Source organism: Chiloscyllium plagiosum, chromosome 7, assembly GCF_004010195.1.
Source record: "Chiloscyllium plagiosum isolate BGI_BamShark_2017 chromosome 7, ASM401019v2, whole genome shotgun sequence".
Classification (NCBI taxonomy): domain Eukaryota; kingdom Metazoa; phylum Chordata; class Chondrichthyes; order Orectolobiformes; family Hemiscylliidae; genus Chiloscyllium; species Chiloscyllium plagiosum.
In genome coordinates this window covers 32,932,315-32,960,308 of record NC_057716.1, presented here as the reverse complement: position 1 = coordinate 32,960,308, position 27,994 = coordinate 32,932,315, and the positions used below count along the sequence as shown (strand labels likewise).

The window sequence follows — 27,994 nt, the reverse complement described above, 5'->3', positions numbered from 1 at the left end:
TTCTCAGTGTTACTTGGTCAGTTTATGAATGAAAATCTTACTAACTTTGCCAAGTCAAACTGACAGCTTTTCCCTGACTACAAGAATCAAAGCAACAAGAGGTGAAACTAAACATAAACTACTGTAAATACTCTGCAAGCCAGGCAGCAATACAAGGGCACTTGTCTAGTGTACAAATTCAAATTGAATACTGCATCCTCCTCAGCAGTTTGTCTCACAGTTCCCCTGCCAAAGTCTAAATGCTAAAATTCATGATAACTGAGGCAGCTATCAGTACAAAGACATCTAAATGCAAAGTTAGCAACTTAACTTTTTTTTAATTTTCCTATCCACCTGGGAGATAATTTTGTGGTCCCCTGGAAAACCCCTATTGGCCCCAATTTGTAGATTGCTAATTTCCAAGTTAGTTTACAGCATAAGCATCATGGTTACACAAAGTACTGGGCTAATGGTAAGATTCTTGGGAGTGCAGATGAGCAGAGAGATCTCGGTGCCCATGTATACAGATCTCTGAAAGTTGCCACCCAGATTGACAGGGTTGTTAAGAAGGCATACAGTGTTTTGGCCTTTATTAATAGAGGAATTGAGTTCCGGAACCAGGAGGTTGTGCTGCAGCTGTACAAAGCTCTGATACGGCCACACTTGGAGTATTGTGTACAGTTCTGGTCACCGTCACCGCATTATAAGAAGGATGTAGAAGCTTTGGAAAGGGTGCAGAGGAGATTTACTAGGATGTTACCTAGTATGGAAGGAATGTCTTACGAGGAAAGGCTGAGGGGGCCTTGAGGCTGTTCTCATTCGAGAGAAGAAGGTTGAGAGGTGACTTAATACAGACATACAAGATAATCAGAGGGTTAGATAGGGTGGACAGGGAGAGTCTTTTTCCAAGTATGGGGACGACAAACATGAGGGGACACAAATTTAAAGTGAGGGGAGATAGGTATAAGACAGATGTCAGAGGTAGTTTCTTTACTCAAGAGAGTAGTAAGGGTATGGAATGCTTTGCCAGCAACAGTAATAGATTCGCCAAGTTTAAGTGCATTTAAGTTGACATTGGACAGGCATATTGACGTACATGGAATAGTGTAGGTGGGATGGGCTTCAGATTAGTATGACAGGGCGGCGCAACATCGAGGGTCAAAGGGTCTGTACTGTGCTGTAATGTTCTATGTTATTTTACCTAACAAAAGATCTTGCTCTTTTTGCTCTTCAGTAACTGGATAACAAGTGGTAGCATGAATGTTAGCCGTTTCTTTGCCCATGATGTTGGTCATTGCTCCCTTTTGGAAAGCAACTTGTTCCACAGCGGAATTTGAACATGGCAACTGAACTGGAGGTAATTGCTCAATTAATAATTTTATATTTCACAACAGTTTGTGTTTGATTATGACCGAAACTGCTTTCAGACATTATCTCTGAATTAGCTCTAATTTTAAAATATGCTCCCTTGTTTTTCACATGACAAAAGAGACTACATTTGAAACATACACCTAAAGACGTGTGGACCTTTGTCTAAAGAAGTGTCATACCAGACTGAAAGCATATACTCTTTATCGCGTTTTCCACCTGGGAACCCTGCAGCCTTCTGGATTTAATATCAAGTTCAATAATTTTAGGGCCTGAGCTCTCTCACACCCTTACCCCTACCCCCAGACACCAGACCTTATTATCACATAGTAGGCTATTACACACCATACACTGTTAGCCACCAACAGCTATTCACCCTACTAGCCAGATCATTCTTCATTCCTTGTCTGTCCAACTGTTCTTCTCTCTGTCTGGGTTCTATCCCCATTTACTATAATTTATTCCTTACTCCCTCACAATCCTCTGCATGTAAACCGACATTTTTCTAGCTACCATCAGTTCTGAGGAAGGGTCACTTGACTCTGAATAACTCTGATTCTCTCCACATGTGCTGCCAGACCTGCTGAGCTTTTCCAGCAATTTTTACTTTTGTCTCTGATTTACTGCATCCATAGTTATTTCACTTTTTAATTAACAAGATTCCAATGGCTTTGGGCTACATAAACACTGCATGTATTCTCAGGCACTGAGAATACTGATGGATCTATGCCAACCAAAGTCAGAGGATTAGCAAACTGTACTCAGTAACTCTAGTAATGTGCCCAATAAACTTTTTTTTAAAATTAACAACTTCAGGAGAGGAGCATAGGTGTGCATTTTTTTTAAATCAGGAGTGGTATTTGAAATTTTCCTTTTCCGAGCTTGGGGTGCCAAGGAAAGAATTGTTCAAATGGTTTCAAGGCAATCATAGTTTCAATAGAATAGAGTTACTGGCTAACATAGGCCAAGTCAGGGGTAGAATGGCTGCCTTTACTAGCAGAGAAGCACAGAAGAAGCCATATCTTTCGGATACAGCTATAATATAAATGCAGCTTGAAAATATTAAGCCATATCTTTCAGATACAGCTATTATATAAATGCAGCTTGAAAATATTGTAAGGCTTTGCAGTTAAGTTCATAAGATACGGGAGCAGAATTAGGCCATTCAGCCGACCGAGTCTGCTCCACCATTCAATCATGGCTGATATGCTCCTCACCCACAATTTCCTGCCTTCTTTCCATAGAACATAGAAGAATACAGCGCAGTACAGGCCCTTTGGCCCTCGATGTTGCGCCGATCCAAGCCTACCTAACCTATACTAACCCACTATCCTCCATATACCTACCCATGCCCGCTTAAATGCCCATAAAGAGGGAGAGTCCACCACTGCTACTGGCAGGGCATTCCATGAACTTACAACTCGCTGAGTGAAGAACCTACCCCTAACTTCAGTCCAATATCTACCCCCCTTAATTTAAAGCTATGCCCCCTTGTAATACCCGACTCCATACGCGGGAAAAGGTTCACACTGTCAACCCTATCTAACCCCCTAATCATCTTGTACACCTCAATCAAGTCACCCCTAAACCTTCTTTTCTCTAATGAAAACAGCCCCAAGTGTCTCAGTCTTTCCTCATACGATCTTCCTTCCATACCAGGCAACATCCTGGTAAACCTCCTCTGCACCCGTTCCAGTGCCTCCACATCCTTCCTATAGTATGGCAACCAAAACTGCACACAATATTCCAGATGCGGCCGCACCAGAGTCTTATACAACTGCATCATGACCTCAGGACTCCGGAACCCAATTCCTCTACCAATAAAAGCCAATAAAATGAAATTCTATGAGCTGAAAAAGAAACTCTTGATATTTACTGACATTTTTAATAATATAATACACAATTATTTAAATTAAAGCTGTCCAGAAAAGTAATCAATGCTAATCAAGCATAATTTCCCATTGAAGCCGAACAAATTCATTCACAGCCATTCGCAGTTCTTTTGGGAGCCAGTAGAGTCATAATGGGTCAAATAGCTTCTTTCTGTACTGTAAAATTTGATATTTCTATGTTTCTGATCACTATGTCACAAGAACCCTCCTTTCCAGGATAAAACAGGCTGGTTGATTGGCACCACATCCACCAGCATTCACCCCCTCCACTACAAAAGCTAAGTAGCAGCAGTGTGTACCATCTATAAATACATTGCAAAAATTCACCAAGACTCCTTAGTCGCCATCTTCTAAATCCGCAGCCGTTCCTGTCTAGAAGGACCAGTGCATGCGAGTACCATCATCTGCAAGTTTCCCTTCAAGACATTCACCATCCTGGCTTGGAAATATAATGTTGTTCCTTTAGTGTCACTGGTTAAAAATCCTGGAGCTCCCTCCACATCATATTGTGGGTCTACTTTCCCTAATGAATCACAATGGTTCAAGGAAGCTCACCACCATCTTCTCCAGGACAACTTTGAATAGGCAATAAACGCTGTTGCAGACAATGAAGAAAACAAAGTGGCACAAAATCCAACATGTTTGTGCTATTTTCAAATGTAATGACTCTGTAACCTTGTACTTGCCTAATAATAAGTGCAGAGATAGGTTTAGGAACTTATAACCATATGGCTAACAATGTTGCTCTTCAATCATTTACTTTTTTTTTCTTGCACAGACTGTGTTCACTTCCCTCACACCTCAGGCATGCAGCTATTTGCAATAAGATCATTTTAAGTGAGTTGGCACACATTGCTTGAGCTGGTAGCCTGTTCCGTATGTTAACAAGCCTCATGCGTAAAGAAACTACTCCTTTTAAGTACTTAGCTGTAAGCATCTTTGGTTTTTACTGTGAAGAAGCATATGCCAATTTACATTTACACAGCCTGCAGAGAACATTTAGTTCAAGTCAGGATACTTAAAACAGGATTCAAACTTTTAAAATTTGTGAATACTTGAATTAATTAACATACCTTCTATAGGAAGGATGTTATCAAACTTGAGAGGGTGCAGAAAAGGTTTACAAGGATGTTGCTAGTACTGGAGGGTTTGAGCTATAGGGAGAGGTTGAATAGGCTGGGGCTTTTTTCCGCTGGAACATTAAAGACTGAGGAGTGACCTTATCAAAGTTTATAAAATCATGAGGGGCATGCATTTGATGAATAGCAAAGATCTTTTTCCTCGGGTAGGAGAGTCCAAAATTAGAAGGCATAGGTCTAAGGTGAGAGTGGAAAGATTTTAAAAGGACCTGAGGTGTAACTTTTTCATCCAGAGGACAGTGCCTGTATGGAAGGAACTGCCAGAGGAATTAGTGAAGGCTGGTACAATTACCACATTTAAAAGGCATCTGGACATGTACATGAATAGGAAGGATCTAGAGGGATACCAGCCAAATGGTGGCAAATGGGACTAGGTCAGATTTGAACGTCTGGTCTACATGGATGAGTTGGACCAAAAGGTCTCTTTCTGTGTTGTATGATTTCATGATCCACCTGAATGGGTAGGTTTACATTCACAATTTGAGTTGCAGACTGAGATATCCCGTTCTGAAGATCTAAAGGATTGGCTCAAGCATCCCTGGCATTTTGGTGTGAACTTGCTTGTTTGACCTGGTCATTTCAGGGGCAGCAGGTGCTACTTTAAGATACAATTCAGAGCCATTTATTCCAGTTTAGTTTGAATGAATGTAAAGTTAAAATGAGATTATGCTGGTGGCAACAAGTGATGTGGGTATGGATCTGTATCAAGGTTTCCTCTTGGGTAGCTCTTGACACTTGAAGGACTTTCTTCATGTTCCTCAGCTTCCCAACCCCCACCATAAAATCATGATAGTGTGGGGAATAGGTGCTGCATCTGTCATTTATCCATCCCACAAACTGATATTTCAAACTTATTTTTATATCTACAAAGCACCAGTTGCATCCACCTAGCACAAAAATGCAAAAACACATGTACTTTCCACCTGGGACTATGTTAAGGCATCTTGTGAGAAATTAGTTGAATTCAGGTTTACTCTCTCCAACAAAATAATTCCTGAAGAGTCACCAGATTCAAAATATTAGTTCTATTGTTTCTCCACAGGTGCTGCCAGATCTGTTGAGTTTCTCCAACTATTTGTGCTTTTGTTTGTTTCAGATCTGCAGAATCCAGAAATCTTTGTTTTATGTTAACGTCATTTCTGTCACTCACTTATACAAATGAATATGGGTTGTCACATTCTGGTGCCATGGATGATTTAGTAAAGCCTAGATTATTAATTTCTCATTGAGATATTATCTTGGAGACATTTATAAAATAGAAGAATTGATTTTTTGTTGGGAAATAGAAAATGAGGTTGATATTGGATGCAGATATGTTAATGCATTTGTCTGAAATGCCTACTTCTGCCATGTGGATAAAGACATCAGCAGTAGATAAAGAGTGAAATATTTCAAAATCAATGGTTGGAGTGCATTAATTATGAATGTGTTAATATATTGACAACTATATATGTTGAAACTTTCTGCCTAGCATATGTCTGGCACACTTAAGACATCTTTTTTAAGTAGATGTCAATTTAGAGAGAAATTGAATCTCAGTTTAATTGACTTCAGGCTGCTCATAACATCTAATCTGACCTCAGGGAGTGTCTATTTACAACAAGTGTATGGTAGTGAAATGATTATACCACAGAACTACGAAACCAAAAGCCTGGACTAATTTAACTAAAGTGTATACCCCACTAAAAGAATTTGAGTACAGTTTAGAAACAATCAGGAAATGAATAGCTGGCATCAGTAAAAGTGACTATGGTTTATCATAATCACCAATCACTATATAATGGGCATTAAATAATGGCTAGACTACAGCTTATTAAACTTAGTGAACTCAGCAATGCAGTATTCTCCTCTCTACTGGCTTGTAACAAGATTACAAACAGGTCAATGTAATTATATCCTGACATTGTCAGACCCTTCAGCTAATATCCAGAGCACCTCAATTACTATCCTTTGATATCCTTGGACTTCACCAGTTTCTTCATCCCCCCTCCCCCCACCTTGTCTCAGCCTCCGACGCTCCAGGGACAACAGCCCCAGCCTGTTCAGCCTCACCCTATAGCTCAAATCCTCCAACCCTGGCAACATCCATGTAAATCTTTTCTGAACCCTTTCAAGTTTCACAACATCTTTCTGACAGGAAGGAGACCAGAATTGCACGCAATATTCCAACAGTGGCCTAACCAATGTCCTGTACAGCCGCAACATGACCTCCCAACTCCTGTACTCAATACTCTGACCAATGAAGGAAAGCCGCCTTCACTATCCTATCTACTTGCGACTCCACTTTCAAGGAGCTATCAACCTGCAATCCAAGGTCTCTTTCTTCAGCAACATTCCCTAGGACCTTACCATTAAGTGTATAAGTCCTGCTAAGATTTGCTTTCCCAAAATGCAGCACCTCACATTTATCTGAATTAAACTCCATCTGCCACTTCTCAGCCCATTGGCCCATCTGGTCCAGATCCTGTTGTAATCTGAGGTAACCCTCTTCGCTGTCCACTACACCTCCAATTTTGGTGTCATCTGCAAACTTACTAACTATACCTCTTAGGCTCGCATCCAAATCATTTATGTAAATGACAAAAAGTAAAGGACCCAGCACCGATCCTTGTGACACTCCGCTGGTCACATGCCTCCAGTCTGAAAAACAACCCTCCACCACCACCCTACCTTTGGGGCATGGATACTGGCTCAAAGGTCTTCTACCTTTGAGCCAGTTCTAACATTTTGCAAGATGTCACCATCTATTTCCCTACAGTCTATATCTTCCATATCCTTTTCCACAGTAAATACTGTTGCAAAATATTCATTTAGTATCTCCCCCATTTTCTGTGGCTCCACAAAAAAGCCTCCTTGCTGATCTTTGAGGGGAGGGGAGAGTGGGGCACTATTCTCTCCCTAGTCACCCTTTTGTCCTTAATATATTTGTAAAAATCCTTTGTATTCTCCTTAATTCTATTTGCCAAAGCTATCTCATGTCCCCTTTTTGCCCTCCTGAATTCCCTCTTAAGTATACTCCTACTTCCTTTATACTCTTCTAAGGATTCACTCGATCTATCCTGACATATGCTTCCTTCTTTTTCTTAATCTAACACTCAATTTCTTTCGTCATCCAGCATTCCCTATACCTACCAGCCTTCCCTTTCACCCTGACAGGAATATACTTTCTCTGGATTCTTGTTATCTCATTACTAAAGGCTTCCCATTTTCCAGCCGTCCCTTTACCTGCGACCATCTGCCTCCAATCAGCTTTCGAAAGTTCTTGCCTAATACCGTCAAAATTGGCCTTTTTCCAATTTAGAACTTCAACTTTTAGATCTGGCCCATCCTTTTCCATCATTATTTTAAAACGAATAGAATTATGGTCGCTGGCCCCAAAGTGCTCCCCCACTGGCACCTCAGTCACCTGCCCTGCCTTATTTCCCAAGAGTAGGTCAAGTTTTGCACCTTCTCTAGTAGATACATCCACATACTGAATCAGAAAATTCCTCTCCATCTAAACTTTTAACACTATGGCAGTCCCAGTCGATGTTTGGAAAGTTAAAATCCCCTACCATAACTACCCTATCATTTTTACAGATAATGGAGATCTTCTTACAAGTTTGTTTCTCAATTTCCCTCTGACTATTAGGGGGTCTATAATACAATCCCAAGGAGGTGATCATCCCTTTCTTATTTCTCAGTTCCACCCAAATAACTTCCCTGGATGTATTTCCGGGAATATCCTCCTCAGCACATGTAAAGCTATCCCTTATCAAAAATCCCCTTCCTCTCTTGCCTCCCTGTCTATCCTTCCTGTAGCATTTGTATCCTGGAACATTAAGCTGCCAGTCCTGCCCATCCCTGAAACATGTTTCTGTAATTGCTTGATATCCCAGTCCCATGTTCCTAACATGCCGTGAGTTCATCTGCCTTCCCTGTAAGGCCCCTTGCATTGAAATAAATGCAGTTTAATTTATTAGTCCTACCATGTCCCTGCCTGCCCTGACTGTTTTACTCATTTCTGTTCTCAACTGTACCAGTCTCAGATTGATCTCTTTCCTCACTATCTCCCTGGGTTCCCCCCCCCCCGCCCCCCACCAGCTTACTAGTTTAAATCCTCCCAAGCAGTTCTTGCAAATTTTCCTGCCAGTATGTTAGTCCCCTTCCAATTTAGGTGCAATCCATTGGGTCAATCTAGTGAATCTCCTTTGAACTACATCCAATGCCACTACATCTCAAATAAGAGGACCAAACCTGTGCACAGTATTCCAAGTGCGTTCTCACCAATACATTATATGGTTGCAACAATACTTCTTTGCCTTTGTATTCTATTCCTTTCGCTATAAAAACCAACATCCATTTGCTTTATTATCTGCTGTATGTGCATGCTAGTTTTTCTGTGACTCATGATCGTTCTGCACTGGAGCACCCTGATAGTTCCCATTATCGACCTTACTTGTTACATCTTTGAAGAACTCGAGTAAATTAGTCAAACATGAATTGCCCTTCAAAAAATTATGCTGACTCTGATGAATTGTGTTTTGACTTTCCAAATGTCCTGTTATTGCATCCATTATAATTGATTCTTATACGTTCCCAACAATAGATGTTAAACTAACTGGTCTATAATTTCCCACATTTTGCCTCCCTTCCAGTTTGAATAAGGTTGTCATATTAGCAATTTTTCAATCCACTGGAGCCTTTCCCATGTCCAGAGAATTTTGGAATATTGTAACCAATGGATCTACTGTCTCCGCTGCCTTTTCCTTTAATACCCTAGGATGTAGGCCATTAGGCCTAGGAGACATATGTGTCCTCAATTCTAATAGTATACTTAGTACCTTTTCCCTATCGATGTTGATTGTTCTAAGTTCTACCTTATCTTTTGCCTCTGACTTGCCTGTTCCAACAGGAATGGTACTATTGTCCTCCACTGTGAAAAGTGAGGTAAAGTATTGATTCAGTATCTCGGTCTTCTCAGTATTCCCCACTATTAACTCTCTGGTTTCATCTTCCAAGGGACCAACATTCATATTAGCGACTCTCTTCCATTTTCCATACCTATAGAATCTTTTGCTATCCTTTTTGATATTTTGTGCTCGTTTTCTTCCATGAAGTCATCAAAAGTCATCAATGTTTTGAAAGGGCAAATGGACAATGTATAAAATGAACCGAACACCACCCAGGGATATAGCAAGTAGTGCCCGATGGTCACGACACCATAACAGGAAGACTTAAAGCTATATGAATCAGAATACTGTTGGGAACTTAATATTCAAACACTAATCGGAACGAACAATAATTCTCATTCCTCTCAGTGTGAGATATGCAGAGCCAATTTCATGAAGAGAAAGGAAAAACACGCATGAATTTCTGCGGCAAATGACATCCATGCTGAACCAGCACTATTATCTGGGTGTTACTGATCTAATTGGATGGAAAATGCAGGGTCAGCTGCATCTCAACTTATGTCCTATTAGGTAAGCAGACCACGATGTCCTGCATTGAAGACTGATCGGAGTCAAAATCATGGCAATAATAGGCAAGGGACTGCACATGGCAATCAGCAAAGAGTAGATATGAAGTTAGTACAGAAGACTAGATACTTTTGTAATGGTCACCATAAACCTTGTGTGCTATGTTGCAGTCTGGTGCAAGAGAAAAAGACATTACAGACAGTGTGCAAATTATTATGCAGGAGGAGTAAGCCAGAACTTGTAATTATTAGGAAGTATGCAAGTGTTTGAAGTATCATCAGGTTCTCTGTATTTTGCCTCAAATCCAACTGTGGAATGAATTTGCATTTGCAGATTTGTATTTGCAATTACATTCTATTTCGTTCAAAAAGCACACAATCTGCAGGCAGTCAGTCAATATGGCATTTTATAAACGCCTACTTTGGAAATAAAGACAGTCTGACTCCAGTTTAAGACAGACAGACTACAAACAAGACCTCACAACTAAATATATTGTCTGACTGGAGGTTTCACCTCCTTTATATTGATTGATAACACTTTAAGTTATCTCAGGACAGTGACTTGAAAGAAATTTTGGGATTTGCATATTAATCAATCAAAACCTGCATCTCCATTATAACTGATTAAAGACTTAAGAGCCGTCTTAGGTATGTTCAATTCACTTGCATGAACAGTAAGATCCTTTGATCTTTTCCTTATAAATTCTGTATCTAAGACCTTCTCTCTCACTAGCACCTGATGAAGGAGCAGCACGCTGAAAGCTAGTGTTTTCAAATAAACCTGTTGGACTAAAGCCTGTGTCATGTGATTTTTGATCTTGTCGAACTCAGTCCAACACAAGCACCTCCACATGATAGTTTAAAACTAAACAAATTATGATCACTGGTCCCAAAGTGCTCACCCACTAGCATATCAGTCACTTGCCCTGCCTTATTTCTCCAAGAGGTGGTTAAGGTTTGCCCCTTCTCTTGTAGGGCCATCTACATATTGACTCAAAAAAAAAATTGTTGAACACACTTGATGAATTCCTGGATGTGGGTTTGCTCGCAGAGCTGGAAGGTTCATTTTCAGACGTTTCATCACCATACTAGGTAACATCTTCAGTGAGCCTCTGGACGAAGCACTGCTGGTTTTGCCTGCTTTCTATTTATATGTTTTGGTTTCCTTGGGTTGGTGATGTCATTTCCTGTGGTGACATCATTTCCTATTCTTTTTCTCAGAGGGTAGTAAATGGGATCCAAGTCAATGTATTTGTTAATAGAGTTCAGGTTGGAATGCCATGCGTCTAAGAATTCTCTTGTATGTCTCGGTTTGGCTTGTCCGAGGATGGATGTATTGTCCCAGTCGAAGTGGTGTCCTTCTTTATCTGTATGTAATGGTACTAGTGAGGGTCATATTGTTTTGTGGCTAGCTGATGTTTCATGTATCCTGGTGGCTAGTTTTCTGCCTGTTTGTCCAATGTAGTGTTTGTTACAGTTCTTGCACAATATTTTGTAAGTGGCATTAGTTTTGCTTGTTGTCTGTATAGGGTCTTTCAAGTTCATTAGCTGCTGTTTTAGTGTGTTGCTGGGTTTGTGGACTACCATGATGCCAAGTAGTCTGGCAGTCATTTCCGAAATGTCTTTAATGTAGGGGAGAGTGACTAGGGTTTCTGGACGCGTTTTGTCTACTTGACTGGGTTTGTTGCTGAGAAATCGATGGACTGTGTTGATTGGCTACCCATTCTTTCTGAATACACTGTATAGGTGATTTTCTCTGCTCTGTGTAGTTCCTCTGTGCTGCAGTGTGTGGTGGCATGTTGAAATAATGTTCTGATGCAGCTTCATTTGTGGATGCTGGGATGATTGCTTCTGTAGTTCAATATTTAATAAATTCCTCCCTTGACACTATGGCAGTCATAGAGTCATAGAGATGTACAGCATGGAAACAGACCCTTCGGTCCAACCCGTCCATGCCGACCAGATATCCCAACCCAATCTGGAAAACAATAATCCCCTACTGTTACAATCCTATCAGTTTTACAACTATCTGCGATTTCTCTATATATTTGCTCCCGAATTTCCTGCTGACTACTGGGAAGGGATCCTATGGTACAATCCCATCAAAATGATCACCTTCCTTCTTATTTCTCAGTTCCACCCAAATAGTTGCACTGGATGATCCCCCAGGAATATCCTCTTAAGTACTGCTATGATGTTTTCCCTCATCAAAAATGTCACTCCTACTCCTCTCTTGCCTCCCCTTCTATCGTTCCCATTGCATCTGTATCCTAGAACATTGAGCTGCCAGTCCTGTCTCCCCCTCAGCCATGTTTCTGTAATAGCTATGATATCCCAATTCCACCCATGCCCTGAGTTCATTTGCCTTAATGTCAGGGCTCTTGCATTGAAACCTCTCTGAGATAACATCAGATGATATGCAAACATTGTCCAGAATTCCTTTGTCCTTAACTTGTCATGTCATCATGTGACTCCAGATTAACAGCAATATGGTTGACTCTTAACTGCTCTCTAAAATGTCCAAACAAGACACTCGGGTGCATCAAGGCACTGAAAAATCTCAAAAGTGAAAGAAAGCTGGACAGGCCACCGAGCACTGTCCTTCGTACTGAAAATGACAATGGTAAACTCAACCCTGCAAAAGTTCTCTTGACTAACACCTGATGGAGATGCCAGAAAACTGGGAAGTTGCCAACTTTATAGCTTTGTTCAAGAAACGTTGTAAGGGTAATTCCACCAATTGCAGACCAGTCCAGTAAGTGGGCCTCTAGAAGCAATTATTTTGAATAGAATCAGTGGTCACATGGAAAATGGTGGGTTAATTAGAATGAGTCAGCATGGAGTTTTAAAGTCGTGTTTCATTAAATTGCTTTTTTAAGAAGAGTATTTTTTTAAAGAAGAATTAACAGAGAAAGCTCAAAAAAGGTAAAGCTGTTGTTAGAGTAAAACATAGATTTCCAGAAAGCATTTCATATATTTCTGCTACTGAGCAGAGGTGGAGGAGGGAATGGATATTTGTGAATCTGGCACCAACGAAGCAGGCTGTTTTGTTCTGGATGGTGTCAAAGCTTCTTGAGTGTTGTTGGAGCTACACACATTCAGACAAAGTGGGGAGTATTCCATCACACGCTGATTTGTGCCTTCTAGGTAATGCACAGGCTTTGGAATCAGGAGGTGAGTTATTCATTGCAATATTCCTATCTTCTGACCTGCATTGGTGGCCACTGTGCTTATATGGCAGGCCCAATTGACTTGCTAGTCAGTGGTAACCCCAAGGATGTTGATAGGGAGATTAAGTGATGGTAGCACCATTGAATGTCAAGGGTGCTAGTTGGATTGTTTCTTATTGGTGTTGGTCATTGCCTGGCATTTGTGCAGCATGAATGTTACTTTCCACTTGTCAGCCCAAGCAAGATATCGTCCAGATATTGTTGCATATGAACATGGTCTGCTTCAGTATCTAAGAATCACAAATAGTGCTTAATATTATGTAATCATCAGCAAGCAACCCCATTTCTGACCTTATGAAGAAAGGAAGGTCATTGATGAAGCAGCTGAAGATGTTGAGCTTACGACACTACCCTGAGGAACTCTTGTAGAGAGCTGAAACGACAGACCTCCAACATACACAACCATCTTCCTATATGCTAGGTATGCCTCCAACCAGTGGAGTGATTGCCCTCTGATACCCACTGATTCCATTTTTACTAAGGTCCTTGGTGCCACACTTGGTCAATTGCAGCCTTGATGTCAAGGGTTGTCACACTCACCTCTGGAATGCAGCTCTTTTGCCCATGCCTAAACCAATGGTGTAATGAGATCAGGTGCTGAATAGCCCTGCCAGAACCCAAACTGGGTGTCACTAAGCAGGTTATTGCTGAGCAGATGCTGCTTGATAGCATGGTTTATGTCACCTTCCATCACTTTACTAACGGTTGAGAGGAGACATCATGGGATGGTAGTTGGCCGGGTTGAATTTGTCCTGCTTTTTGTGTGTAGGATATACCTGGGCAGTTTTCCACATTATCGGGTAGATGCCAGTGTTGTAATTGTACTGGAAGAGCTTGGTTAGGGGAACATCATCTTCTGGAGCACAAGCCTTTAGTACTATTGCCAAAATGTTGTCAGGGCCCATGGCCTTAGCAGTCTCCACATGTTTCTTGATATCATGTGAAGTGAAATGAATTGACTGAAGACTGATATTTGTAATGCTGGGGCCCACTGGAGGAGGGCGAGATGGATCATCCACTCGGCACTTCTGTCTGAAGACTGCTGCAAATTCTTCAGCCTTATCTTTTGCACTGCTGACTTGGCTCTTATACCATTAAGGATGAAGATATTTGTGGAATCTCCTCCTCCAATGAATTGTTTAATTGTCCACCACTATTTACAATTGCCTGTGGCAGGACTGCAGAGCTTCAGTTTGGTTAGTTGATTGTGGAATTGCTTAGCTCTGTTTATCACTTGCTGCTTATTCTGATTGGCGTATAAGTAGTCTGTTTGGGAGCTTCACCAGATTGATAGCCCATTTTTAGGCATGTCTGGTGATGCTCTGGCATGCCCTCCTGTACTCTCCATTGAACCAGGGTTGATCCTCTGGCTTAGTATTGATGGTTTAGTGGGAGATATATTGGGCCACAAGTTTGAAGATTGGAGCATAATTCTGCTGCTGTTGATGGCCCACAACACCTCATGGTTGCCAAGACTTGAATTGCTAGACCTGTTCGAAGTCTGACCCATTTTGCATAGTGATAGTGCCACACAACATAATGGAAGTTATTCTCAATGTGAAGGCGAAACTTCGTCTCCACAAGGACTGTGCGATGGTCACTCTTACCATTACTGTCATGGATGGGTGCATCTGCAGCCAGCAGACTGGTAATGATGAGGTCAACTGTGTTTTTCCCTCATATTCACAGTCGTGGAATCATACCTCACAGATCATGTCCCAGAAAATATTATTGCCATTCCAAGGTATGTCCTGTCCCACTGGCAAAACAGAAGCAAAAGAGTTGACGGCACAGTGACACACAGTTGGGACTGAGTTGCTCTGGGAGTCTTTCAAATTGACTCCATAGAGTGTGAAGTCTCATGGCATCAGATGATACTCAGTCAAGCAAACCTCCCACTGATTACCATGTATTGCAATGTATTTGCCCCGTCTGAGCTTAAGAATCAGTATACCTTCTCATTTAGCACCACATGAAGGAAGCACCAAAGCTGGTCATGCTGCTCAGAGTACTCTGGTGGGGGCATTCAATGTCCATTGCTATCACCAAATTTGGCCTCAGCAGCACAAGCTGGTTAAGTCCTAAATTACATAACTGACAGAATAGGTCAGTGGCAGGCAGTTTCTTAACATCTGCATGGACCTCCAAGGCCCACGAGAGTTATCAACTTCCACAACAGGAAGTCAATGCCGTGATCGGCATGTTGACCCCAACTGCTGTGTGCAGAAGACTGGAGCAGCTGCATGTGTGCACATCTTCACAGCTTAGCAGGCACATTGGTGGCAGGTGATGAAGGAACAGGAAGGGAAAATTGTAATTGGTTTCACCTTCATTAATCTGCGTGATTCTTCTGGAGATGAAGTACTCAGTTTCGCAATGAGGATACTGTCCACCGTGTTGTGTGGCACTACCATCATGCTACATGGGATAAATGTTGAAAGATTAAGCAACTTACGACTGGGCATCCATAAGTGCTACAGGCCATCACAGCAGCAGAATTGTACTCCAACACAATCTGTAACCTCATGGCCCAGCATATCCCCCACTCAACTATTATTATCTAACAAGGAGATCAATCTTGGTTCAATGGATAGTGCAGGAGGACATGTCAGATACAGCAGCACTCATGCTTAAACATTAGATGTCATCTTGGTGAAGTTATAATACAAACTAGCTTGTATCTAAGCTAGTGTGCTTCCAATTAAACCTGTTGGACTACTACAACCTGGTGTTGTGTGATTTTTTAACTTTGTATCTAAAACAGCATAAACAACAAGTCATAGATAGGGTTGAACAATTCCACAATGAACCGATCAAATCTAAGCTCCACAGTCCTACTTAATCCAACATATACTCCAGGAAAAGGCTCCATATATGTTCATAACCTTATCAATGTCAGAAGAGCTGAGTGGATGACTCATCTTGGCCTTCTCCAGTGATCACCAGCATCACAGATGCAGTCTTCAGATAATTCCATTCACTCCAGGTGACATCAAAAAACAGATGAAGGCATTGGATAGTACAAAGATTATGGGCTGTGTCAATACTCTGGCAATAGTACTGAAGACCTGTGCTCCAGAACCTATGGCTGCCCAAGCTATCCAGTTAAAACAGAGGCATTCAACTGACAGTGTAGAAAATTGCCCAAGCACAACCTTTTCCGAATCTAACCCAAAGCTACTGCCCCATCAATCTACCCTCAATCATAAGTAATGTGATGTAGAGGTGATCAAGAGTGCTATCAAGCAATTCTTGCTTAGCAATAACCTACTTAGAGAGGCACAGTTTAGGTTCTGTCAGGGCCACTCAGCTCCTGACCTCATTATTGCCTTGGATGAAACATGGACAAAAGATCTGATTTCCAGAGGTGAGGTGATAATGACAGCCCTTGATATCAAGGATGCTTAACAAAACTGGAGTCAATGGTTATCACAGAGAAAACTCTCTGCTGGTTGGCATCATGCCTAGTACAAAGAAAAATATTGGCATGTTGGACATCAGTCAAACTCAGTTCCAGGACATTACTGTATGATTTCCCTTGGATAGTGTCGAAAGTCCAGTCACCATCAGCTGCTCCATCTCACCTTCCCTTTCTCCTAAGTCAGAGTGGGACATCCTCTGAAGGCTGCACAATATTCAGCACCTTTCAAGACTCTTCAGATACTGATGCCATCCATGTCCAAATGCAGCAAGACCTGGAAAATTTCCAGGTTTAGACTGACAAGTGGCAAGGAACATTCACACCAAAGACCAGACAATTACAATTTTCCAACAGGAGAGAATTGAGCCATTGTCCCTTTACAATTGTTGCATAACCCACAATCAACATCCTGCAGGTTACCATCAATCAAATACTGAATTGGACTAGCCAAATAAATACTGTGGCTCAAGAATAGGTCAGAGGCTAGGAATCTATAGCAAGTAACCCTCCATTCCTGATAAAGGGCTTTTGCCCGAAACGTCGATTTTCCTGCTTCTTGGATGCTGTCTGACCTGCTGTGCTTTTCCAGCACCACTCTAATCTAAACTCAGTTCCTGGCTCACCAAAGCCTGTCCATCATCTACAAGGCACAAGTCAGGATTGTGTTAAAAAAACCTTTATCGCTGGGATATCATCAAACAATGTGATTCTCTCTCCTTGGGATATCATCCGATGATGAGCCAACTGTGTGAAATACTGTCAGGCAAGGTGAGAGACTTCTTATTGGCTCTGGGATCCCAAAGGCATGCCAACGTTCTCTCTCAGGGCCATCATCAGACAAGATGTAAATCTCTCTCTCTGGGATACCAGCAGATGATATGCTTTTTTTTGTCTCTCCCCAGTTCGGGTGATCAGGCAAGGTGTCAGTTCTCTCTTTCTCTTTGAGAAACCATCTGGCAAGCTGTCAACTCTCTCTCCTTGGTATGCCATCAGGCAGTGCCAACTATCACACAAGGTGCCAGCTCTCTCTCACTGGGATGCCATCAGGTCAGAGTATCAGCACTTCTTTTCTCTCTGAATTACCAATCAGAGCAGTTATCAACTCTCTCCCTCTTTGGGTTACCATCAAGCAAAGTGCCCATCTCTCTCTCTCTCTCTTGGTTACCATCAAGTGAGATGCCAACTCTCTGGTCATTGTCAGGTAAGGTGCCATCTCTCTCTCTCTCTCTCTCGCTGAGATCATCATCAGGCGACATTTCATTCTCTTTCTAGGATACTATGAGGTAAGATGTCAACTCTACCTCCAGGATATAATCAGAGAATATGCCAGAAAGCAAAGTGGCCAACTTTCTCTGTCTCTCTCTGGGATACTATACTTGGATACCACCAGCTATGTGCCAATCCTCTCTCTCTGGAATACCACTGGTATATATCAATTCTCTCAAATACCAATGGACAAGATGCCAACTTCCTTTGTCCTTGATAATAACAGATGAGGGGCCAATGCTTTTCCTCTTCAATACAATCACCTGTCTTTCTTGGATACGCCAGGTGAGGTGCAAACTCTATCTTTCAAGTGGAGTATCAAGTGAAGCATATCCACCCCTATCCCTGCCCCAAAAAACCGCCTCCCAAGTGTTCAGAGAGTGAAGTCAAATGCACATTGTCTCCAAGCCGACAAACTATTTTGCAAACACGTCAACTGGTATTTTCAACATTAATTGTAAACCCAGCAGCAGTAGTTGGGATGGGTGGTGGGTTGTTGATTTATTACAAAATACAGCAGCAGGTAAAGAGATCCCAATAGCAAAGTAACTCTGGTTGAATAGAGATCAGGTGACAAGGGAGGGGAGACTGCAGTGGGGGGGAAAGAGAGAGAGAATGTGTGTCTAATTTTAATTAATGCAACAAAAGTATTCCAAATGTTGTGTGTTAGGAGATAGTGATTATCAAAAATTCTCTCTTTTGGAAGTTGGATAAATATTTCATTTGAACATTAAACAAGAGGGCGGCTAATCTCTTAGAATGACCATATCAGTCGCTGAATGTACAATGTTGCTCGTTTATTGTTGTTGTTTCAACAGCTAGTTGTCAGTTTGAATCATTGTGCAGACAGTGTGCCTTCAAAATCTGTTGTTGTGTCTTCGCCATTCAAACAGATTAGCCAGCAAGGTTACTTTTATCATCACAGTAATTCACTGAACTTTACTAAACTTCACGCCTACTTCCTCTGGTCTGTTTACTGTGCTTCTGGGTTGAACTTGAGGTTACGGTTAACATTACTTGGCATCTACCACATTATTCCTTATCAAATAAACCTCGTGCCGTGTGACTTCTGACCTCATCCTCAGAACAGAGGGTATTTAACATGCCAGGTTATAAATAAAAATTGTCAGATTTGCCTACTTTTCTAACATTACTGAACTGAAGTTGAAGTGATTTTACCAAGTGACTTTCATCAGACTAGCTAAAAACTGAAAGAACAGTGGATGTGGAAAATCAGAAACAAAAACAGAAGTTGATGGAAAAGCTTAGCAGGTCTGGCAGCAGCTGTGAAGAGAAATCAAAATTAACATTTCAAATCCGATGACTCTTCCTCTGAGTTGATGGTAGATAAGAAAATGTCAGTATACATGCAGAAGATAGGGTGGGGAAGGGTAAGGAGTAAACAATAGGTAGGGTTAGAATCCAAAGAGACAGAAGAACGTTGGACAGACAAAGGAGTCAATAAGAATCTGGCAGGGAGAGTGAATAGTAGAGACTGTTAGTGACTAACAATAGGTAATGTATAATGGCAGACTATGTAGTAACAAGGCCTGGAGTATATGGTAGGAGGCTAGGACATTGCGGAGTTCAAGCCTTAAAATTATTGAATTCGATATTGAATCCAGAGGCATCAGGATCCCTAAGCAGAAAAAGAGGTGTTGTTTTTCTTGAGCTGCACTTCGCTGGTGCACTGCAGCAAACCATTGGCTAGGGAAGAGGATGCTATGTTAAAGCGGTAGGCAACTGGAAACTCAGGGACTTGTCTGTGGACAAGATGTAGATGTTCTTGGAGTGGTCATCCAGCCTACACTTTGTTTCCCCAATGTAGAGGAGACCAGATTGTGAGCAGCAAATGCAATAGACTAGATTGTGAGAAGTGCAGGTAAAGTGTGGCTTCATCTGGAAGGTATGTTTCAGTCCTTAGATACTGAAAAGGAAGGAGGTAAATGGGCAGGTCTTATACCTTTGGCAGTTTCAGGGGCATGTGCCATGGAGCTGTGGGGGAATGTTGGGAGTGAAGGAAGAATGGACCAGGCTGTCCCGGAGGGAACAGTCCCCATGGAAGGTGGACAAGGCAGGGGAGAGCAATATGTGTTTGGTGGTGGCATCTCGCTAGAGGTGGTGGAAATGGCAGATGATGAACTTCGGGATGTGGTGTTATGCATCAGGCCAGAACCTCTCCAAGTGTTTTAAGAAGGTAGCCCAGAGGATAACTTTTTTTTTAGGCAGATGTAAAGTGGATGCTGTATTCCAGGTGTGACGCTGGTCAAACCACTCAACTTTAACAAAAGATAATTTATTTAAACATTGCAGATGAAACACAAACAAAAGAAAACAGAATTTACAATAACAACTTATTTGATAATCCAACCAATGCAACATTGCAACATAACAAAACTGTTCCAATCCCTGCAATATCCCATTAACACACCCCTTGGCAAAAGATAAATTCAAACACAGGTTCTTACAGACAGGAGTGTTCAGAGAGGAAGTTCAGGCAAGACTCTGTTCAAACATGGAACCTCTTTTCACTGCAGCTGCTTCTCTGTTACCAGCAGTTTTCAACTGCCTGCTAAAACTACTCAAAACTAAACTAAAAGGTAAAAAGCCTGAACTAAGAGAACTGGCTACTCCCCAGCCATTGTTCAAAGTAATTATTTCCAGACAAATTGGCACCTCTGCCTTTACGACCCATGTTGAAAAAAACCAAGGACAACATAACCTTGTTATTAGGGCAGCACTGCCACAGTGAATGCTGGTGAGATGGTGGATAAGGACAAGGGGAAACCTATCGCTGTTCCGGGACAGAAGGTGGGGGAGGGCGCAAATGCAGGAGATGGGTCAGATCAGGTTGAGGGTCCTCTCAACAAGGGTACTGGGAAATCCTCGGTTGAGGAAGAAGGTGGACGTTTTGGAGGCTTCCTTATCACAGTTGGCCTCATCAGAACATATGCGGCAGAGATGGAGGAACTGAGAGAATTGAATGGAATCTTTACAGGAAACAGGATGGGTGGATGTACAGTCCAGATTGCTGTGGTAGTCCATGGGCTTATAACACTATCTACTGTTAGCCACTAACAGTCTTCATTAACAGCTATTCACCCTCCTAGCTAGATAGTTATCGACTACTCTGTCTGACCAACTGTTCTTCTCCATCTTTGGGGTCTATCCTTACCTATGCTTTACTGCTTACCCTTATCTTCTGCATATAAACCAACAGTTTCCTAGTTACCATCAGTTCTGAGGAAGGGTCACTAGACCCGAAACGTTAACGTTGATTTCTTTACACAGACGCTAGCATATCTGCTGTGCTTTGCCAGCAACTCCTGTTTTTGCTTAATCAAACTAGCTGTTCTCCATGTTTTCTCTACATTGGAACATAGTCTATGGAGCTCCCTACAGCTTATGAAGTAAATCAAACAATACCTCATCGACCAATAACTTGGACTAGGAGATAAAAAGAGTACATACATTTCAAACACAGAAATTCAAGAAAGTGTCACAGTTCACAGACCTAAATTTGGAACAGATGTTCTCAGGGAAATGCAAAACAGACATGTGGAGGTTGTTAAAGAAGCACTTGCTACTAGTGCTGGACAGGTTTGTCACACTGAGACAAGGAAGGGATGGTAGTTGAAAGAACCTTAGATGACAAGGGATGTGGAAGAAGGAAGCTTACTTAAGGTTGAGAAGGCAAGGACAGACAGGACTTTAGAGGGTTACAAGGTAGCCAAGAAGGATCTGATGAATGGACTTAGGAGAGCTAGAAGGGAGCATGAAAACACTTTAGCAAATAGGATTAAGGAAAATCCTAAGTCATTCTATACTTATATGAGGAATCAGAGGATGGCCAGAGTAATGGTAGTGTCGATCAGGGACTTTAGAGGGAACTTGCACCTGTAGTTGGAGGTGGTAGGGGAGGTCCTTAATGAATACTTTGCTTCAGTATTACCCACTGAGAGGGGCCTTGACATTTCGGAGGACAGCATGAAACAGACTAATATGCTTGAACAGGTTGATGTTAAGGAGGAGGATGTGCTGAAAATTTTGAAAAAAGTTAAGGATAGATAAATCCCCTGGGCCAGAAGGGATATACCCAAGATTATTACAGGAAGCAAGGGAAGGGATTGCTGCACCTTTGGCGATGAGCTTACCATCCTCGCTGTCCACTGGAGTAGTGCCAGATGATTGGAGGGTGGCAAACGTTATTCCCTTGTTGAAGAAAGGGAAAAGGTATCCCTGGGAATTAAAGATCAGTCTTACATCTGTGGTGGGCAAAGTATTGGAGAGGATTCTGAGAGACAGGATTTATGATTATTTGGAAAACCATAGTTTGATTAGAGATAGTCAGCATGGCTTGTGAGGGGCAGGTCATGAATCACAAACCTTATTGAATTCTTTGAGGATGTGAAGGTAAAGCATTGGATGTGAAATACATGAATTTTAGCAAGACATTTGATAAGGTTCACCGTGCTGGGCTCATTCAGAAAGTAAGGAGGCGTGGGATATTTGATAAGGTTCACCGTGCTGGGCTCATTCAGAAAGTAAGGAGGCGTGGGATACAGGGAAATCTGGCTGTCTGGATGCATAATTGGTTGACCCATAGAAGACAGAGGGTGGTAGTAGATGGAAAGAATTCAGTCTGGAGCTTGGTGACCAGTGGTGTTCCACAGGAATCAGTTCTGGGACCTCTGCTCTGTGATTTTTATCTATTAGTCTGATCTTAGAGTGGGATAAAAGGTCAACACAACATTGAGGGCTGAAGGGTCTGTATTGTGCTGTACTGTTCTTTTTTTATACGTCCGGGTCCTACAATGCTGGGAGATATAGATCAGAAATAATCTCTCTCTATAATCAAGCAGTCGAGAGTGTGGTGCTGGAAAAACACAGCAGGTCAGACAGCATCCAAGGAGCAGGAAAATCTGGGTGGGTTGCTCTTCAGAGGATCGGTGAGGACTTGTTGGGCCGAAGGGCCTGTTTCCATACTGTAGGGAATCTAATCTAAACCAGCAGGTCATCAGGAGTGAGAGCAGGTTTCCACTTTTGTGTTTGCTTCCTGAGTTAGTGAGCTCAATCAGTATGGTGCTTCTGGCCTTTGGAGAGATTTGCAACATTATTCTGTAGGCACAGTACCAGATCAAGTTTTGTGTTTTAACAGTTTTCAGTTCTCTTTTTCTGCCTCATCATCACTGTTTCCAGTTTGCATTTGTTTGGCGATGGAGGATCATGGAATCAGCAGACCCAGTGAATAGATTTCTCATCTGTGAAGCTCACACTAGAGACTTGATTGCTGTGTTGATCAAGTTCTATATAGTGAAGAATGCTGTCTTTCAGATGAGATATTTAACTATGCCCTGGCTGTACACAGATAGGTGCAAAAGAATGCACGATCCCATTTAAAACACTAAGAGTTATCTTTGATGATATGGCCATTTGTTATTTTCAATCAAAACAACTTTCCAGGTCATTATCACATTGTTGTTTGAGGGAGATTGTTATGTAAACTGGTCACTAGATTTCCAGACATTCAACAGTGACTACACCTCAAAATTTGGTTGCAATCTACTTTGACTGCAGGCCTTTCTTTCTTGCTATCCTTAGAGCTCCTTACTCACACTTCTCTCACTGTTGTTCATCACAGTGCACTCAAATGTGTTGCAGGTTACAATCCCAACTATGATTTCCTCTTAAACTTTAGGAATACCAAATGTGTGCTGTGAGAATGGAACAACTTCATGTGTAAAGCTAGACAACCACATTAACTGATGAGACTTAGTAGACTGTAATTAGGAACAAGAAACCTCTCCAAAACTGTTTTCATCCTCCTAATGTGGAGGTGCCAGTGTTGGACTGGGGAGGACAAAGTCAGAAGCTACACGACACCTGGTTGTAGTTCAACAAGTTTCTTTGAAATCACAAGCTTTCCAAGCACTGTCCCTTCATTAGGTGAAGTGAAGACAGGACACAGGCACAGAATTCATCAGTAGTGAGATCAAAAGATCATACAAATGATGTATGTGAAGTGTTGACAAGATTAATAATAAATCTCTGCAAGTGATTGAAAGTGTCAGAGCGTGTGAGTGAAGTGTCAACAGCCGAATAGCAAGTGAAGGATGACCTATAATCCTATCAATTAAGGCACAGAGATAATTATAAAAAATAAAAATAAGGTGGTGCTGGAGCTAAACCAAATGACTGGAATAACATGATAGGTATAAGAGTTGCGTGCCAAAGGTCTAACCAAAGTAACAAGTAAACCAAAACTGTACAATCTAATTAAGGTAGAGAGATCATAAGTTATCAAGGTCATGGCGTCAAAAGGAAGATTTTACAGATACAGGATAGTACAGTGTGGCTTTATGTAGCTTGTAGGACTATAATCTGGTGTCATATCACTTCTGACTTCACCTTCATAGATTGTACTGGTCTGTACTGTGCAGTCCTAGAGGCCACACAAAGTCTAGATCAATGCTACATCCATTTGTTAGGTCTTGAATTGTGAATCCTAACAGGTCTCCTCATTGAGCGTGAGAATGTATCCACTAATGAAGCTAGAATTTGCCTTTTCCAAACGTCCAGGCCAACAAAACTGAAACAGGATACCATAAAGAATCAGTTTACTCCTGATAACTCAGTCATTATTGTGCTTAAAAGACAAGACTAATTTTTTTTTATAAACAATATTTGGAATTAAATAACTTCAGCAACACAGACAAGTACTAAGAGGAGGAAAAATTCAAACTGACTTATCAGATTATCTGAATTTAACTATGAATTAAGAGGAAACTTATGAATGTAATGAAAGGAGTTTCATGGGCCACAAGAACCAACTGTCAGAGCTTTGAAGCTACAAACTGCTCTGGCCAAAAGGTACTTCAACTGTCATTAGGGCAAAGCTTAGCAAAAGCAACTAAAGCAAGAGATTACTTGTGGAGTATGCAATTCCTCAAATAGTTAACATAACTGTGCTGTAAGACACTGGGTATCTAAAGGTCATGTTGACTCATCCTTGCAGTTACAGTTTATTTGTATAATACTAAAGTTTAGAGAGGTGAACCTCTTCAACAGTACCATTACAGACACTTAGATAAGATTCTCAGAAATGTTGCGGAATAGGCAAAATGTTTGTATAATTTTTTTTAAAAATCGAAATGTGTCAATAATTCTACTATTAGAACAGAATTTTAAAAATCAAGAGGAACGAACTTGTAAAATAAGCAGTAAAAATGAGTAAATTTTGGAATTGGTTACTGGGAACACAAATTAAAAATCTGGACACACATAATCAATAATTTTTCCAACTGAAGACATTCATGGTCTCAAAATTGTATCTAATCTCAGCGGCCTGCAGCTAATTTCCATGGTGCAAATGGATTTTCTTTAATCCACTTCCACTTTGACACTACAACCTTTGCTTCTCTTAAAGGGTTCTGCTGGCTAAGATAACAGTAGCCCTATGGGACGTCACCCATGGTCCTGGTTAATCTCTTTATTCTTACATGGGGCATTGAAGAAATTTAAGAGTAAATCACATTGCTGTGGAGCTGTAGTCGCATCTAGGCCAGACTGCAGACTTCCCTCCTAAAGGGAATAAGTGAACAAGGTGGGTTTTTATGATATTTGATATGGTTTCGTGATTGAGACAAGCTGTTACTTTGAGCATTTTATTGATTGAATTTAAACTGCACCAACCACCATGGTGGGACTTGTGTCCACATCCCCAGAACATTAGCCTCTATATCTGGTTTATAACACTGTGGCATTACAACCACGTACGTCACTGTCTCCACTATGAATGTGTTTTTAACTGAATTCATTTTAAAATTTTTATTTGATTTTTAAAATAATGTTTTCTAATCTTATTTCCGAGGAACACAGAAACATTCAGCCATAGAGCTTGCTTCATCATTCTAGATCTTCAATGCCACTTTCCTACACTATTCCCATATTCTTTTGCATCATTTGTCTTAGAAACCTATTGATTTTGTGGCTTGAACCTTCCCAACAATTGAGCTCGCAGAGTCCTCTGAAGTAGAGTTCCAAAACTTCACCACCTGTTGAATAAAGGAACTCTCTCTCATCTCTGTTTTAAATAACTTTATCTAAGATGATATCCCATGCTTGAGTTACCTGCCTGAGGAAACATCTACATCCATTCTCTTAGACCCTGAATTGAGAATTTCAATAAGATTACTTCTCACTCTTCAAAATTCTAGGGAATGCACACCAGTTTTCTCAATCTCTCCTCATAAACAATTCAACTATCCCAGTATCCTTCTTTAGATAAGGAGATCAAAATTGTAAATTGTAAAGATGAGGTCTCACCAAAGCTGTATACAATGACAGCAAGGTATCTTTACACCCCCGGGAAATGAGTGCCAATGTACCATTTGTCTTTCTAATTGCTTGCTAGCTTTTCGTGACTCATGGACATGCAGATCTTTCTGGGTACCCAAGATTTCCCACTTCTCACCACTTAAGAAATATTCTATCTTGCCTTTTATTCTATCCAAGTAAACAACTTCACACTTATTTATATTATATTCCATCTGCCATGTTCTAAACCATTCAATTAGACTCTCCAAATCCTCCTGAAGCCTTCAGGCAAGCTCCTCACAACTTACATTCCCATACTATTGGGTACCATCAGCAAATTTAGATTAGATTTTTTTTAGATTACATTACAGTGTGGAAACAGGCCCTTCGGCCCAACAAGTCCACACCGACCCGCCGAAGCGAAACCCACCCATACCCCTACATTTACCCCTTACTTAACACTACAGGCAATTTAGCATGGCCAATTCACCTGGCCCTGCACATCTTTGGACTGTGGGAGGAAACCGGAGAACCCGGAGGAAACCCACGCAGACACGGGGAGAACGTGCAAACTCCACACAGTTAGTCGCCTGAGGCGGGAAGTGAACCCGGGTCTCAGGCGCTGTAAGGCAGCAGTGCTAACCACTGTGCCACCGTGCCGTCCCCAAATCTGGAAATGTTACAGTTGATCCCATATCTAAGTCATTTATATAGATTATGGATAGTTATGGATCTATTACTGACCCTTGCAGTTAAAAATTGGTATTCTGAAAATGATCCATTTATTCTTATTCTCTGCTTTCTGTCTATTAACCAATATTCAATCTATATTAAAACATTCCCTTCAATTCCATGTGTTTGAACTTTATTTATTCACCTCTTGTGAGGAATCATATTAAAAGCCTGAAAATCCAAATGCACCATATTCCTTGATTCTTCTTTGTCAATGCTACGAGTAACACCATCAAAAAATTCCAATAATTTGTCAAACATGATTTCCGTACCATAAACCTATGTAGATTCTGCTAAATTTTAACGTTCTTTTCTAAATGTTCAGTTGTCACATCTTGTATAATAGATTCTAATTTTTTTCCCGACTACAATATCAAACTAATAGATCTGTCATCCTTTAGTCTTATTACTTTCTCAAATATTGGTGTTAAATTATTACTTTCTTGTAAGAACCTTTCCAGAATCTAAAACAATTACTGAAGATGAGCACCAACGCATCCACCATCTCTTTTGCTCCTCCCTTTAACACTCTAACCTTATGTACATCCTGTCCAGCAGATTTCTCAACTCTAAATCTAGCTAACTTTTCTACCCATTTACTAATACAAATTTATTTTAGCTATTCAATTACACAAGGCATGCAGTATTTCTGGAAGATTTTCTGTATCTATTTCTGTGGGCATACACAAAGCAAGTATTCAGTTTCTCTGCCATTTTCCTGTTATCTACTGTAAGTTCTCCTGTTCCCTTCTACAACGGGTCCACATTTATCCTTGTTAATCCTTTTCCTTTGACATATCAGTACCAGCTTTCACAGTCATCTTTGTGTTCCTTGCTAGTTTGCATTCATATTCTCTTTACATTTTCATAATCAGTTTCTTGGTCTTCCTCTGCTGGATTATAAATTGCTCCCATTCCTCCATCCTACCACTATTTCTCAGGCATGTTTGGCCAACTTGTCCCTCATGCCTCACTTTTCTTTACTCAGATTTAAGACTCCAGTTTCAAAACAAACTATAGCACATTCAATTTTTGTGTAAAATTCTATCACATTATAGTCATTATTTTCCAATAGCTCCTTTAAAGGATATTAGTTAGCCTTTTCTCCTTACATAACACCAAATCCAAAATAGTCCAATTCTCATGCTCCAGAAACACACTTCGGAGTTTATCTCCCACAGAAATAGTGTCAA

At 41.1% G+C, this 27,994-nt stretch overlaps 1 protein-coding gene and 1 long non-coding RNA gene across 3 annotated transcripts in view; one reads left to right on the top strand and one right to left on the bottom strand.

Moving 5' to 3' along the window:
- The window catches only part of bmpr2b (bone morphogenetic protein receptor, type II b (serine/threonine kinase)), a 248,314-nt gene that overhangs the window by 84,224 nt on the left and 136,096 nt on the right, over nucleotides 1-27,994 (bottom strand). The window lies entirely within an intron of this gene.
- On the top strand, nucleotides 1,102-26,360 carry LOC122551453. The gene is made up of 3 exons (XR_006312106.1): nucleotides 1,102-1,336; nucleotides 9,679-9,840; nucleotides 25,180-26,360. It is a non-coding gene; the product is annotated as an uncharacterized LOC122551453 (long non-coding RNA).